The following is a 17,500-nucleotide window of genomic DNA, read 5'->3' as shown; positions in this document are numbered from 1 at the left end:
CAATAGAGGAGTGGTGATGCTTGGCCAGGATGCACTGATGCACAGTGTAAAGCAAGTTGACGTGGATGCTGAGGACCAGATATGCCACGGTGGTTTTGTGATGCATTCCAGAACTGAAGTTAGGAGGCGTATATATACCTCCAGATGCCTCCCCTTATTGTCATGGTGCTCAGTGCGGAGTACTGACGCAGCACACTGTGGATGCCGGCACCACTGTCGTCATGGGCGATTTCAACGCAACTGTAAGGAGGCAGGACACAGGCAGGTAAACACACAAACATACATACATACACAGTTGCCACTTCAAAATAACATAACATTACTAAGAATATATTTGGCAACAATGTACAGTATTCATGCCATCGCCTTCCCCACTATTACTACTACTACTACTACAATAAGTGTTAGTACAAATATATGAACATACATGCATACACACTTATAGAGGAGGAGGAGGAGGAGGAGGAGGAGGGAGAGAGAGAGAGAGAGAGAGAGAGAGAGAGAGAGAGAGAGAGAGAGAGAGAGAGAGAGAGAGAAAGAGAGAGAGAGAGAGAGATGTTAGTAGCAAAATAATAATAATAATAATAATAATAATAATAATAATAATAATAATGGTAATATTTCATTAATATATATATATATATATATATATATATATATATATATATATATATATATATATATATATATATATATATATATATATATATATATATATATATATATATATATATATATATATATATATATATATATCAATTTTTGCTACACCCTGTAAATAATATTAATCCTATTATTATTATTATTATTATTATTATTATTATTATTATTATTATTATTATTATTATTATTATTATTATTGATGTTATTATCATTACTTTTATGATGATGATGATTATCATTATTATTATTAGTAGTAGTAGTAGTAGTGTTGCCACCACTGTGTTGTCATGTATGTGTGCACACTGTCTCTAGCCTCTGTGGCGACTATGTGTCGGTGGGCGTAGCTTGGTATCGGAAACGACGATTTTCTTTCTCGATAATCATCACTCACAACATCCTTGTGCAAGTGGGTTATCAAAGTTAGTCTGGCGTGTTGCAGTTTATTTAGAAAATATAAATTGTCTTACAGCTCAACAACAGTGTTCTTCTTTACTACTCAGTCACACGACAAAGGTTATAAGCAAAGTTATTAAGACTCTTGCGTCTTGATCAGAGTCTAAGTCTTTGAGTAACTCAAGTCAGAGCGACACGGGTTGTGCGTCTGTACTATCTTGGTGACTGGCTGCTACTCTAAAAGTGACTTGAGGATTGTCCGAGAGGTGTCGAGGCATACGTCATAGATTTCCATAGCCAATAATATCAAGCAAAATGAATGACGTTTTAATCTCCACCCAATGGGAGGTAAGCCTTTAACAAGCTGAATGGGCATAAAACAAACCGGCTGTTTATAGTTAAGCTTGGCTGTTATCAATTCAACGTCCTGTTCACCTCTTGCACAATTCTTCTAATACTAGCGTTAGATTCTCTAACGCGTCTCTAATTTCCTTCTAATTCTACTCTTATATCTATTCTTTTCTTCATGCAAAGTAGTGCCTATTACAGGGCTCGGCAGCTACCGTTTGTCGTCCCGACAAAATTGTTATGCAATAAATTCTATTTACAGTATTTCATGCTTGCTGTTCTTTACATACATATTCTATTTACAATATTACATGCTTGCTGTTCTTTACATACCTATTACAGGGTTACGGCTCGGAAATGTGTTTCATTTCGATGGATGAATTCTTGAGTTTCTTGTACATAAGTATCATTGATATTGTGCTCAATGTGACTATCAAGACAAATGGAAGTACATATATTATATACCACATAGTACCTGTGTGTGTTTTTGACACTTGCTTTACAAGTCTTTTCTTGTTAATCTTTCTGATTTTCAAAGGAGGAGCTCTGTCTGGGAATTTCATAGTAATGTCCTGTAAAACATTTTCTCTATTAAGTACAATAGTCTTTTTCCTATTTGCTACTGTTGTGAGTGTGGGGCTATGAAGTTCACATTGATCTGGTACACAATATAAGCCTTCTATTGATGCTATCTGAGGTTGAAATCCTGGGCATATGACTGATACAGTTGTCTTGTTTGGAAAATATAAGTAGTGAGATTCCTGGATAGTTTCATGACGTGTTATGCAATAAATTCTATTTACAGTATTTCATGCTTGCTGTTCTTTACATACATATTCTATTTACAATATTACATGCTTGCTGTTCTTTACATACCTATTACAGGGTTACGGCTCGGAAATGTGTTTCCGAGCCTTAACCCGTTTTCTTCCTTAAAATGACAATTACGTACAATGGATATATTTTTCACCAAGGATGCGGCACATGAGTGACTCAATGCTTCATTGAAAGTAAAATAAGTAGCTGAGCAAATGTACAGGTCTACGTTAGTTTTCTTACAGTGCAATAGATCATCATTTACTATAACACTTTCTTTCAAACCATTTATGGATAGGATGTAATTTGTTGGAGATGTTATATCAGTATCAACTGTTATAATGGAACTATTAAATTTCATTGGGAAAGGAATCAGATTATACATGTGATATTTCAATTCTGATGAAAATGGTATGTCAATGAGTACTCCAGTATCATTTATGAATGAATTAAGAATGGGATAATATAGAGCAATATTATTTGAATCAAAGAAAGGTTGAAAATTTCACTCATATTTTGCTTGTTGAGTTATGTTTAGAAGTTGTGATATTGAAAATAATGTGTATGTAACATGTCCAGCATTAGCCGTAACTAAGTCTTGAATTAACTGTTCCATTTCAGCATTTAGTTCATTTATCTTAATGTGCAACTGATCCAAGACCATGAAAATTTCCAGGGATTCCTTCAATTTAGAGTTCTCTGTGCATAAGGTTTCTATGCTATTAATCATCTCATCTATGGTAAGTTGTATATCTTCTGTTTCTTCTTGTAAGACATCGATTCTGGACACTGAGTTTTGTAGATTATTTACATTTGAGCGAAGTTCTGCATACAAACCAATATTTGTTACTCCAAGACCTACTAACGATCCGATCGCTATTGCGATACCTACTCCTCTTTTGCTTTTGCTATGTAGGAAGTTATTTTCTATTTTGGTGACCTTCGTCTGTATAGCATCTAATTTCTTCTCTAATCTCACATTGGATATCTCACTAATTATCAATGTGTCTTTTACCATCTGTAACCCATTATTGATATGTCTGACATTTTCTCTTACAACATTTATATTGTCAAATTTCAATAGTACTCTTACTGAGTGGTTCACAATGATCATGTCGCCGATTTTCCTTACTAAAGCTCCGGGCCTCACAGGGTCCCAGGCTGTTGCTAGAACTACTATAGCTGAGAACATGCATGCCACTTGTTTCATCTTTACCTGTAAAAAGAATAACAATCTATGTTCAACTCATTTAATATTTCTTCAACATACTCATAAAATTCAGATTCTAATGAGAGTTCATTGGTGCAAATTAATGGCAAAACTTGTTTTCTATGACTTCTTAATTTCTTCCTGTAATCATGGCTTTCGTCGTCTGCTGCGTGGTGACTTGTTTCTGTCTGTGCACTATCAGTTCCTGTTTCTACATTGTTTGTGTCTGTTTCTGTCTTGTCTGTTACTATGCTATTTGTTTCATCACTATCTATGACTGCATAATCACCAAATTCATTCATGTTTGTCTGTTTGAGCTCATCTGCATGGCGTACACTGATATCACCAGTTTCCAAATTTCGTATTGTGAATTTATTTCCACTATCTGGTGCAATGACTTTATACGGACCCTTGAACTTGGACGAAAGTTTGTTGCTATGTCCTATTGGCGTGTGTAGTTTGACCATGACTATATTTCCTGGCTGTATTTTTATTTCTCGTGCCCTTTTATGTTGTTGTTTTGTTAAGTATTATGAGTATTGATTCATGTGATTTCTGATACGTTGGTAAATTTCCTTGAATTTATTGATTCTAGTTAGTATGAAATCATCATAGTTATAGACATGACGCGGTGCTGACTCTAGAAGTGAGTACGGTAAATTCTTATCCTCTCCAAAAAGAATATAATGTGGCGTTTCACCTGTGGCTGAATTGATTTGTGTGTTCAAAGCACATGTGACGTGTGGGATCCATGTGTCCCATGTAATGCTGTGTGGATTTATCAATGTACGTAGACAAGTGATGACTTTTCTATTAAGTCTTTCCACAACTCCGTTACTTTCCGGTTTGTAGGCGTGTACATTTATTTTCTTTATGTTGAAAATGCGACATATTTCTGCTAGAATAGCGTTATTAAATTCAGGACCATTGTCAGTGATGATAGTTTTTGGGGTTGTGTATGGACATATTACTTTTTCAAATATAGTTGTAGCGTTTGTCTCTGCTTTCTTGTTCTGTATTGGCTGTAAAATGCAAAATCTGGAGAAGTAATCGATGATTACTAGTAAATATTTAAATCCATTTTCAGATAGGGGCAACTCCAAGGTATCAAGGTGAATTCTATCCCACGGTTTCTCAGGAATTGGGTAATTCAACATTGGTGCTGGTGTGCGTGTGTGTCCTTTTGTTTCTGCGCAAACGTTACAATTATCTATATGATTGTAGATTTGTTTTCTCATGTCTGTCCAATAGTATTTCAGTTTTTTTTTTTTTTTTTTTTTATGTAGGAAGGATACTGGCCAAGGGCAACAAAAATCTAATAAAAAAAATGCCCACTGAAATGCCAGTCCCTAAAAGGGTCAAAGCAGTGGTCAAAAATTGGTGGATAAGTGTCTTGAAACCTCCCTCTTGAAGGAATTCAAGTCATAGGAAGGTGGAAATACAGAAGCAGGCAAGGAGTTCCAGAGTTTACCAGAGAAAGGGATGAATGATTGAGAATACTGGTTAACTCTTGCGTTAGAGAGGTGGACAGAATAGGAGTGAGAGAAAGAAGAAAGTCTTGTGCAGCGAGGCCGCGGAAGGAGGGGAGGCATGCAGTTAGCAAGATCAGAAGAGCAGTTAGCATGAAAATAGCGGTAGAAGACAGCAAGAGATGCAACATTGCGGCGGTGAGAGAGAGGCTGAAGACAGTCAGTTAGAGGAGAGGAGTTGATGAGACGAAAAGCTTTTGATTCCACCCTGTCTAGAACAGCAGTATGAGTGGAACCCCCCCAGACATGTGAAGCATACTCCATACATGGACGGATAAGGCCCTTGTACAGAGTTAGCAGCTGGGGGGGTGAGAAAAACTGGCGGAGACGTCTCAGAACACCTAACTTCATAGAAGCCGTTTTAGCTAGAGATGAGATGTGAAGTTTCCAGTTCAGATTATAAGTAAAGGACAGACCGAGGATGTTCAGTGTAGAAGAGGGGGACAGTTGAGTGTCATTGAAGAAGAGGGGATAGTTGTCTGGAAGATTGTGTCGAGTTGATAGATGGAGGAATTGAGTTTTTGAGGCATTGAACAATACCAAGTTTGCTCTGCCCCAATCAGAAATTTTAGAAAGATCAGAAGTCAGGCGTTCTGTGGCTTCCCTGCGTGATATGTTTACCTCCTGAAGGGTTGTGCTTGTCTATAAGCCTTTTCTTTTCCTGGGTGAGAACTTGTTGCACAATCATGAATGAAGTGCAAGACATTTGGTACCAACTCTTTGGGTATAACTAACTGTTTCACTTTTCCACGTGTGACTCCTTTGCATGTTATTTCGGTATTGCGGTATAGCAATCCATTATGTAATTGGAATTCCGATAGTTTATTATTTCTTTTGTAGTATCTGTGCTTCTCTGTCTGTATTACCTTCAAGGTGCTCTATTATTTGCTTCAAAGTGTCATCTTTTCTTTGTTCTGAGTATACAAGTTCATTGTCTAATGTGGTTAGTTCTTGGATACTAAATACTACACTATTTACTTCTCCGTGTGAGACTATGTTTCGTGATAGAGCATCGGCTGCTGTATTTTTCTTTCCTGGTATGTATTCAAAGTTTATTTCATAATTCTGCAGTGTCACAAACCAACGTGCTAAGCGTCCTCTTAAATTCTTGTGTTTAAACAGATTCTGAATTGCGGTGTGGTCTGTCCACACTCTAATCTTGTAACCCAATATGATATCTCTGAAGTGTTCTAGATTATCACAGCTAAAGTCTCGCGTTCTGTGATGCTATAATTCTTTTCTGCAGCTGTGCAAAGTCTGGAAGCATATGCAATTGGGTGTGGATTACCATTTCTTTCCTGCAATAGTATTCCTCCTAACCCTATGTCAGAGGCATCTGTACACAAGATGAACTCTTTTGTGTAATCTGGGAAAATCAATACTGGCGAACTTGTGAGCTTGTTTTTCAGTGTTTCAAATGCTTTGGTTTGGGAAGGACCCCAAGAGAATGTAGTATTCTTTTTCAGGAGTGAACTCAATGGTTGTGCTATGTCAGCGTAATTCTTGATAAATTTTCTATAATATCCTGTTAGTCCTAAGAAACTTCTTACTTTTTCAACTGAGGTTGGTTGAGGAACTTGTTTTACGACGTCTACCTTTGACTGTACTGTCCTCAGACCTTGACTGTCTATTTGATGACCTAAGTAAGTTACTTTCTCTTGTAGAAAGCGACATTTTTCCAACTTGATCTTTAATCCTGCTGATACGAGTCTGGTGAAGACTTGGTTTAGTTTGTGGAAGTGTTCTTCTTCTGTTTGTGAAACTATTAAAATGTCATCAAGGAAAACACTAGCAGTCTTCCCAATCAAACCTTGTAGGACATTGTTCATTAATCTCATGTAAGTAAGTGGGCTGCTCGATAATCCGAATGGCATTCTACGAAATTGATAATGTCCTGTTGGTGTAGAAAATGCTGTCAATGGACGTGAAGCTTCATCGAGCTCTATTTGCCAAAATGCAGATTTTATGTCAATTGTGCTAAATAACTTATTTGAAGTGCCTAGACTTCGAAGAACATCAGAAATAACTGGAAGCGGAAGTCTGTCTGGAATTTTTTTCTTGTTGAGTTCCCTGTAATCAATCACTGGTCTCATGGTACCGTCCGGTTTGGGCACAAGTATTAGTGGAAAATTCCACTCACTAACACTAGGTTCTATGACATCTTGTGACAACATATCTTCAATCAATTTATCAACAGTGGCAAGTTTAGAATGCGGTAGTCTATATGCGGGAACGTAAATAGGCTGTGTTCCTGGCTGGAGTTTGATTTTGTGCTGCAATAGAGTTGTTTTACCCAAGGCTTCTCCTGGCAAAGCAACTGCTGCTTTATGCAGGTGTAGTAAGTGTACTAGTTCTTTCTCAAGATCTGGACGACTAGTGGGAGCGAGGTGTTTCTTTATCTCTTTCTCACTCTGTGAGGATTCTTGTAGTGAAAACACTTGTGCTATTTGTTCATTTTTATCAGAGCTAAGGTCTTGATTATTGATTATTTCTATAGCTTTACTGACTTGGAAACGTCCTAACTCTGTTCCTTTCTTAATAGTTACGTCTGTGTGAAGCGTGTTGATGACAAATACTTCAGATTTACCCCTGTTTGTATGGTAAAGACCACTTTCTAAATTTATTCCACGAATACGTGACGACTCGCTTAAGGCAATCGCTGTCACATGGTCACTTATTCCTTTTAGACTAACCTTTACCTTGCAAATAGACTGAGCCTGCAACAGCGTGCACTCTGTTACAGAACCTGAAACAATTTTCAAGGCTTGGGTTGGTGCATGTTGTTTGTTCTTTTGGGTTATCAGTGGGGAATTTGTCTTTTCATGACGTTCCGTAGGAATGCAATTCTCGTCAAGTACTGGTGATGAATTGTTTAAGTACCGCTCTGCCACGTTATTATCTGAGGGAACTGTGTTTACTTCTGTCTTAGGTTGTTGACTAACTGGTGCCAGGACATCTTGGCTGCGGGTGTTAACGAATGGTAGAAACTTGTAAGATATTTTAACTCCTCCCTTCGCAGGGAAGATAGTTATGTCTTCATCTCGCATTGTGTCATATCCAATGAGTAAGTTTCCTGGGAACGCTTGCTGTTCTACCACAACAGCTGTTAATTCAAACATGTAATAGTTCCCAAAAGTTACAGTTATCTGTGTTTCTCCTAAAGGTGTGAGTTTGTTTCCGGTAACTCCATGAATGTTGAATGTGGTTGGCTCAATAATGACCAAACCAGGTTTCGCTTTTCTTAGAAAATCTAGACTGATTAAGTTTATACGTGCTCCTGTGTCTAGAAACATGTGACTGGGTTCATCAAACACTCGTCCGGCTATGAGCGGACCTCCGGAGTTGTCATTTATATAGATAACTTCCTTTACTTCCTGGCTTTTATCTAAGTTGGAGTACCATGGCTGTGCTTTGGATTCTTTTATTTCCTGGTTTTGATATGAAATGTGGCGAGTTGACCTTCTGTTGGCTACTGATGAAGTGACTAAGTTGTACTGTTTTTCTCTTTTTGGCCATTGCGAAAATCCTGACTTCTAGCACGACAGTCTGCTGTCCTGTGCCCAATTCTGTGATGATAAGTACACCAAGGAGGATTTCTACATACTGATTCTTTGTGACCTTTATACTGACAGTTGGAACAGGTGATATTAGCGTAGCAGTCCCTTGCAGAGTGTCCAAATTTGTGTAAATTGTAACATTCAATTGTTTGTCTTTGTCTAGAAGGACTCCTACCATTATAAGGTGTTGTGGTTCTAGATTGTGATCGTCCTTGCCTTTGTGTGGTTGGTGTGCGTGAGTCTGAGCTAGCAGCTAACACATAATTATGTACTGCAAGTAGGATCTATTTCTGCATAGCCTTTGAGTAGGCAATCTACCTCACCTAACTGTATGTTTGGTTTGATGTCTTTATAGAGTCTTTCCTGTACTACACCCTTGCTTGATTTGACAATTTGTGCTAGCATCATAACGAGAGCCATGTTTTTCAAGGAGATTTGTTTGGGTTCATTTTTCACAGACCAATCTGAGTTTTCAAAGATTGCTTCGATGTCTCTTGCTTGTGTATCCAACCTTGAAATGAATGCTGTTTGTGTCTCGTTTTGTTCTGGAGCTATTTTCAGAAACTTGACCATGGCGCGTATTGGATCTCTATCGCTTTTTGTTGTGAAGTGCTTTTTAAAAGCTTTGATGTACTCATCAAATGTTTTGATGTTGTCTAAATGTGAATATACTATGACGTGACGAGCTGTGCCCTTAACAGCGTCAATGTGTTCTTTGAAACATTCTATTTTTAAGTTATCCTCAACAATACCTTTGTTTTTGATCAAAGTTTCTATTCTTTTGACATACTGATTTAAATCAATAGTATCAGGTTCTCCACTGAATTTTGGGATATCAGCAACAGTGGTGATGATTGAATGTTTTACTACGTTAGCGTTTGTCATGGTGGAGTTTCTACTTTCACGTAAAGCTCGTAAACTGCGAGTAAAGATAGGACTAGTTCGACTTGAAACTTGACTAGGTAGTGGCATACATGTGTACAATTTACATACCTTGTCCTATGATGATGGGTAATGTGTGTGATAATGTTGGGAGACGCTCTACAATAAGGCAGTTATACTCAATGTTTCTTCGTGCTCAGTCATTCCTCAGGCATACACAAACTGTTGGTCCACTGGGTATTAGATAAAGTATTACATGAATATAATTACATTAATGATTGACAGGTTGAATACTGTTACCAAAGTATAGACAAGTGAGTAGCGATGTCCTCTTGAGCGGCGGCTGCTAGTGGCGGCGTGCTGTGGCTGATGGCTGTGTGCAGCGGCTGCTGGTGGCGGCGTGCTGTGGCTGAAGGCTGTGTGCGGCGGCTGCTGGGGCGGCGCTGAACCTGCTCTCGTCTCTGGCTGCGGTTTCCTCTTCTAAGTCTCTTCTTAGTATTTAGATATTGGTCTCGTTGTTTGGTGGTATTAATTGAGAGTTACTCTTGAGTTTGGTCGTGTGAGTAGTGGCTCGGGAGTGTGATGAGGTGTGGCGCGGTGCTGCGCGGTGCGGGACTTGTGCACACTTGTGGGGTTGACCTTGACTCACTGTGTTGGCTGGGGAAGCGTTATTGCTGTTGTTTCCGTTGCTGCTGTTTGTTTTTAATGTTTGTAAACTCTTCTTACTCTTCGGAGGTTGTTTAGGCTTCAGAATCCCAATAAGCTGAACACCACTGTGTTGCCACCACTGTGTTGTCATGTATGTGTGCACACTGTCTCTAGCCTCTGTGGCGACTATGTGTCGGTGGGCGTAGCTTGGTATCGGAAACGACGATTTTCTTTCTCGATAATCATCACTCACAACATCCTTGTGCAAGTGGGTTATCAAAGTTAGTCTGGCGTGTTGCAGTTTATTTAGAAAATATAAATTGTCTTACAGCTCAACAACAGTGTTCTTCTTTACTACTCAGTCACACGACAAAGGTTATAAGCAAAGTTATTAAGACTCTTGCGTCTTGATCAGAGTCTAAGTCTTTGAGTAACTCAAGTCAGAGCGACACGGGTTGTGCGTCTGTACTATCTTGGTGACTGGCTGCTACTCTAAAAGTGACTTGAGGATTGTCCGAGAGGTGTCGAGGCATACGTCATAGATTTCCATAGCCAATAATATCAAGCAAAATGAATGACGTTTTAATCTCCACCCAATGGGAGGTAAGCCTTTAACAAGCTGAATGGGCATAAAACAAACCGGCTGTTTATAGTTAAGCTTGGCTGTTATCAATTCAACGTCCTGTTCACCTCTTGCACAATTCTTCTAATACTAGCGTTAGATTCTCTAACGCGTCTCTAATTTCCTTCTAATTCTACTCTTATATCTATTCTTTTCTTCATGCAAAGTAGTGCCTATTACAGTAGTAGTAGTAGTAGTAGTAGTAGTAGTAGTAGTAGTAGTAGTAGTAGTAGCAGTAGCAGCAGTAGTAGTAGTAGTAGTGGTAGTAGTAGTAGTAGTAGTAGCAGTAGTAGTAGTAGTAGTAGTAGTATCATAATTATTGTCATTATTATTACTTTTATGAGTAATAGAAGTAGTAGTAAACAAACTTACACACACACACACACACACACACACACACACACACACACACACACACACACACACGAGCATGGAGAAGATCAGGTCACACAGGCTCAGGTCAGGTCTCTCACCACTGACTGTTTCATAAAGCCACAGTGATGGTTTGCAAGGTTCTCAAAAGTGTTTCTCCTGTCACTAATGCAGAAATGTTGTTAATCTGTCACTACAACCTTAAAAAAAAATTAAAAACCCTTACAACTTCAACTAGAACCTTTTAAAAGAGTGTTTCTCCTGTCAATAATGCAGAAATGTTGTTAATCTGTCACTACAACCTTAAAAAAAAAAAAAAAAAAAAAAAAACTTTACTAGAGTCTTTTAAAAATGTTTTTCCTGTCAGTAATGCAGATGTTGTTAATCTGTCACCTCAACCCTGAAAACACCCTTAAAAACCTTACATCTTCGACTAGAGCTTTTTTAAAAGAGTGTTTCTCCTGTCAGTAATGCAGAAATATTGTTAATCTGTTACTGGAACCTTAAAAACATCCTTAAAAACCTGCATCATTTCAACTAGAGCCTTTTAAAAGAGTGTTTCTCCTGTTGTTAATCTATCACTAGAGCCTTAAGAACACCCTTAAAAACCCTTACAACTTCAACTAGAGCCTTTTAAAAGAGCATTCCTCCTATTTCTCCTTCAAGTTCACCTACAGTCCCTCCTCCCCCTATCTCTCTCTCTCTCTCTCTCTCTCTCTCTCTCTCTCTCTCTCTCTCTCTCTCTCTCTCTCTCTCTCTCTCCACACAGTCCACAGCGACATGCTGGATTGGTTGACAAGCCTGCAGTAGCTGTCAACCAGGTCTGCCAAGCTCTCTGCTGCGCCAATGGAGGGGCAGGTGATGGTGATGGTGAGGGCTTCTGTAGTACCTGCTACCTGCAACATAAGCCTGGGGTAGTGGTGGTGGTGGTGGTGGTGGTGGCGGTGATTAGAGGAGAAGAAAGAGGAAGGATTTGATGAGGACGGTAATTGTAGTAGTAGTAGCAGCAGTAGTAATAGTAGTGAGAGACCCCACCCACACCTCTCTCGCTTCTTCTCATCTCTCTCTCCCTCCCGGTCCTTTTCCCATTTAAATCCGTCACCTACCCACTTCCCCCCCCCTTCTCTCTCTCTCTCTCTCTCTCTCTCTCTCTCTCTCTCTCTCTCTCTCTCTCTCTCTCTCTCTCTCTCTCTCTCTCTCTCTCTCTCTCTCTCTCTCTCTCTCTCTCTCTCTCTCTCTTTCACCGTCACTCACTATCGTCATCACTCTCACCTTAAACTGCACCAGAGCCTTCCTGTGTTGCTCGCAGCTGCTCTGTAAGGTCTCCACGCTCTAAATCTGCTCAAAGTTTGCCATGTGTTGTGCTTGGAGTAGTAGTAGTAGTAGTAGTAGTAGTAGTAGTAGTGTTAGTAGTAGTAGTAGTAGTAGTAGTAGTAGTAGCAGTAGTAGTAGTAGTAGTAGTAGTAGTAGTAGTAGTAGTAGTAGTGACAGTAGTAGTAGTAGTGGTACTTACGGCAGAGGCAGAATCTGTCCAGTAGGAAATACCAACACTTGGGCCGACAAGCAGAGTGACAGGAATAGACCAACCACACTGAAAATAGTAGTAGTAGTAGTAGTAGTAGTAGTAGTAAGTATCGACAGTACTACAAGACTCACATACAAACACTTCAGTAACACTTAACACTTACGCCGAGTGCACAGCGGAAGTTTTCGATGTCAAACTTTCCAACTTTTCCCAAAATCTCGAGGCACTTGAAGTGAGATTCGTAATCGAAGAACGCCGAGAATTTCTTAAAGTTTCCCTGCAAAGCCTTACGTAACGTTTTCTGTTTGATGGTGTTGATGACGTAGGCCGGTAGGAATTCATGTAGACCGACTTCCTTCTCCGGCTGCTCAAGATTTGACTTCTTGTCCATCGCGCATCCGTTCATCCGCTGCGGAGAAAACGGGGGTGTTAGTTTTGCCGTCGCAGGGGGTACCGCTCAGATTTCAAGGGGGACCTAAATCGTGTTGTTTTCCGCAGTTTTACCTTAAAGACTCGCTTGATTTCGATGCAAGTGAGCTGGATGGCTGTGTCGAAATCCATGCCTTCTGCCGCCTTGCTTTCATCCTCCAGGTAGTCACTTTTAACCTGGAAATAGTCATAATAGTACTAGTAATAGGGATAGTATAGATCACTCTCCCTGAAAATTAAAGACGAGGTTTGCTTTGGCAGTACAGGGGTCTTAACCCTTTACTGTCGAAGAGGACAAATATGTCCTCCTTGGAATACATGGTTTTAACTCTGCGGATGTCAAGTATCAGAGTTCGCTCGCCGGTCAGGACATACAAGTCCCGTTTCAGCTTTCGATCGGCACCTTTGTTTACACTGGAATGGTTGCCGCTTCTCGGATGAACCAGGACACTGAGAGCAGGTGGATGCGTGCCGGAGGTTGCGCAAAGCAGCCATTTTCACTGCATCCTGGATGTATCCCCAGGTAAAGCACAATTATGACAAAATTTGCTGTGATAAACGCACACCTAAAGATCATATTTACATCCCAAAAATCCTCATATCAGCCTTTGCCAAACATCTGTAGTGCTTGTTTAAAGGTGACATTTCTGTCCTATCAGGCAAATGAATACTATTATATAAATGAGTAATATTTTCGTCTTTGTTATACTACCGATATATTTTTGCAGTGATATGCAAATAGTTTTGTTATATATTAAACTTGGTTTGATTTACACTATAACACCATAGATGTGTAATGAATTAAAAACAATGAGTGACAAGTAAATATTCTTGCAGGACCCTCTCGTTGCTGCAGTACTACTGCATTCTGCGGACAAAATAAAAGTTCCAACACCACCGAAAGGCTGGTGGAAACATTGTTAGCTGCCAGTGATGCCGAAGTTAGCGGGGATGAGTGTTATGAAGTGGGTGAAGGAAATAAAATCAAATCTGCATTTTGTTGACAACACGACACTAGACAAAACTGACAAAATATGCAAGGTGAGACCTCTGGTTAACCACCTACAGGAGAAGTTTCCACAAATCCCCACGACAGAAAACCTGTGTGTAGATGAGCAAATGGTCCCTTCCAAGGTCAGTCATGTATAACAGCATTGTGAAGAGAATAAGGAAGTGAAAGGACGATATGAAGAGAGAGGTAAACATTCAAGAAAAAAAAAAAACTCATAAATGGGGTTATAAGATATTTGTGTTGGCAGACAGCATGGGTGTGGTGTGTGATTTTATGCCTTATACTAGAAAAATTCAAGCTGTTGGCAAGCCTTATGTTCCAGATCTCAAACCAATCTCGAATGCAGTACTGCATCTTGCTGAAAGTATACCGAGCATGAATAATCACAGACTGTACTTTGACAGTTGGTTCACATCTGTGCCCCTCCTTGAACATCCAGCCTCGAGGGGAATATGGTGTTCTGGCACAGTGCAGGCAAGGAGGCTAGAAGGTTTGACGTTCAAGTCAGAGACAACTTGCAGCTCAAGGTACAGGTTGTCATGATGAATGGGAAACGAAAACTGGGGACACTAAAATTTCAGGTGTCAAGTGGATGGATACCAAGTCAGTGTGTCTTGTATCATCATTTACAACATCATGGCCAACAGAGAAATGTTCCAGGCACGACAAGAACACTAAAGGCAGAGTTGAAACCCCCACGCCCAATATTGTAGCAGATTGTAACAAACATATGGCAGGTGTTGATTTGTGTGACCAATTGCTTGCTTACAACCTTCAAAGCAAGGAAATACTATCAGAGGCTTGTATTTCACTTACTTGACATGACTGTGGTAAACTGTTGGTTACAGTACAGACGATCAGCAACTGCTGTGGGAGTGAGTCCCTTCTCGTAAGCAGAATATTCTCTGTGAGTTCAGGCTAAGACTATCAAGGTCCCTGATGTGTGGTGGAAAGATGTGACAAGTAAAAGAGGAAGACCTTCAAATGCTGTGGACAGTGCCTTTGCTCAGAAGAGGAAAACTGGGAGAGCCACCAAGAAAATTCCAGAAAAAAGACACACGGCAAGACAATGTTGGGCATTTCCTTGCTTTCAGTGCAAATAGGGGCACATGCAAGTTGCCAGGCTGTAAGGGAAAAGTACAAATGTATTGTATGACATGCAAAGTTCACCTGTGCTGTGATGCAAGAAGGAACTGCTTCTATGATTTCCATGCAACATGAGGCGGCACACAAAGATTGCGCAAAATAAAAAAAAAAAAAAAAAAAAGGAACAATTCTTCGAAGTCAATTTATGGGTTTTTTTTTTTTCATTAATCAGAGATGAGATATTATCACATGAATGCTCAGTACAAACATGAGAAGTCATTCACATTTTTTTTTTCTTTCATATAAGGTTTAAAAGTTTAAGAAATCCTGAACTCATTGGTAATACTACTGAGACCATGAATTTGTCATACGCCTAAATGAAGATTTATGTCCCTTTATGGATTTTATTTGTAATTAACCAATACAAATGAATAAAACGCACCTGTATGTTTATTTTTGCCTTAAGAGAAGGATAATGAAATGAAAGATTTTTTTCTTACAGCTGGAAAATATTTCAGGCAGTAAAGGGTTAAAACTACTATTACCATTATTACTATTATTATTACTGTCACTACTACTGCTACCATCATAGTACAGTATTGAGTCACAAGTACTAATAGTGTAAAAAGCATTGATAAGGATTTAAACAGCGTTGTGAAGAGAATAAGGAAGTGAAAGGAGGATATGAAGAGAGGTAAACATCATACGTCTGGCAGCGTACCTCAGTGATGGGTAGGGTGGCCACCACTCTCTCTCTCTCTCTCTCTCTCTCTCTCTCTCTCTCTCTCTCTCTCTCTCTCTCTCTCTCTACAAGCTTATTACTAAAGGGATGACTGGTGCAAATAGTTACCAAGGCTTCAATATGCGAATGTAAGAAATAATATGATTTAGTAGATAATGAATGAGTGAAAGAGTTTGCTACTGACTCACAGGTGGAAAAGGAAATTATTAAAGCCAAAGATGAGCTACAGAAAATACTGAGAAATAAAGAATTAGAGAAAAAAAAAACAATTAGAGGAAGAAATGAACATGATAGTGATGCTGAATGCAATAAAATGAGAAAATACTTGGAAAAAATTAAGAATTAGGAAAAATTAATATGATAGTGAAGATGAATGCACTAAAATGAGAAAAATACAAGGAAAAAATGAAGAATTAGAGAAAAAAAAATTAGAGGAGAAATAAATATGATAGTGATGTTGATTGCAATAAAATGAGAAAAATACTAGGAAAAAATTAAGAATTAGAGGAAAAAACAAACAAGATATCACTAGTATTGAATGGAAAAAAAATATATGCTGAGAAAAAATTAAGAATCAGAGAAAGAAACAATTAGAGGAAGAAACTAATATGATAGTGATGATGACTGCAATAAAATGAGAAAAATACTAGGAAAAAATGAATTAGAGGAAAAATCAAAATGATAGTGAAGATGAATGCAATAAAATGAGAGAAATACTAGAAAAAAAATTAGAAGAAAAAAATAACATACAAGTGGAATTAATTGCAAAAAATAAAAAATACTGATGAAAAATGAAGACTTAGTGAAAGAAATTAACATAATAGTGAAATTGAATACAATAAAATGAGAAAAAAAAATAGGGAAAAATTAAGAATTAGAGGAAAAATGAACATATAAGTAGAATTGAATGCAAAAAAAAAAGTAGAAAACCGTTGATGAAAAATTAGGAATTAGAGAAAGAAAGAAGGCAAAAATCTATGGAATTTTCAAGGATACAAAAATGAATGGGAAAAATTTTAAACAAGAGGAAAATAATGAGAGAAAAACGCTTTGTTTTGAATGATTAACCAAGCCCTGTTATGTTTGCTGATGACCCCAAGATTGAAATAACCGCAAACCGTCAATAGTGAACTTCAGACGCACTGGGTGACCTTGATGAGATGAGCCGGTGTAATGGCAGACACAACAAGTTACAAGTAGAATGAGGATATAAATTAGGAAATAAAAAAGGGCTTGAGTTTGAGAAAAAAATAGTGTAACAGGAAATAACAAGTGGAAATAACATTAATAACAATGATGACAAAGACAACAGCTGACGCCATGACGTATAATTGACGGAAAAGGGAAACATTGACTCCTTTAAAGAGGAAAATGAGAGGAGAGTAAGATAACAAATATAGACACAACGATACATTTATGAAATTCAGTGCCAGGGCAGATTAGGTTGTGCTGAGTGTGTATAGAGAGTTGAGATGAAATATTATGACTTGTTACTAAAAAATTAAACAACGACAGCAAGACTTAACATTCTAAATAATAAGTTTCTTCTTCTTTCAACCAATCACTTCCTCCTCCTCCTTTCTACTACTACTGCTACTACTACTACTACTACTACTACTACTACTACTACTACTACTACTACTACTATCTACTACTACTACTACTA

The 17,500-nt window shown here is 38.5% G+C and overlaps 2 long non-coding RNA genes across 3 annotated transcripts in view; one reads left to right on the top strand and one right to left on the bottom strand.

Annotated features, from left to right (window-relative positions):
• The window catches only part of LOC135098412 (uncharacterized), a 47,330-nt gene that overhangs the window by 11,923 nt on the left and 17,907 nt on the right, over nt 1-17,500 (top strand). The window lies entirely within an intron of this gene.
• On the bottom strand, nt 12,447-13,205 carry LOC135098415 (uncharacterized). Its single transcript, XR_010266961.1, has 3 exons — nt 13,070-13,205; nt 12,729-12,974; nt 12,447-12,631 (listed from the first exon to the last, which is right to left on the bottom strand). It is a non-coding gene; the product is annotated as an uncharacterized LOC135098415 (long non-coding RNA).

Source organism: Scylla paramamosain, unplaced genomic scaffold (genome assembly GCF_035594125.1).
Source record: "Scylla paramamosain isolate STU-SP2022 unplaced genomic scaffold, ASM3559412v1 Contig60, whole genome shotgun sequence".
In the NCBI taxonomy this organism is placed as follows: domain Eukaryota; kingdom Metazoa; phylum Arthropoda; class Malacostraca; order Decapoda; family Portunidae; genus Scylla; species Scylla paramamosain.
Note: the sequence above shows the minus strand (reverse complement) of the source record. Positions and strands in the feature narration are given on the sequence as shown.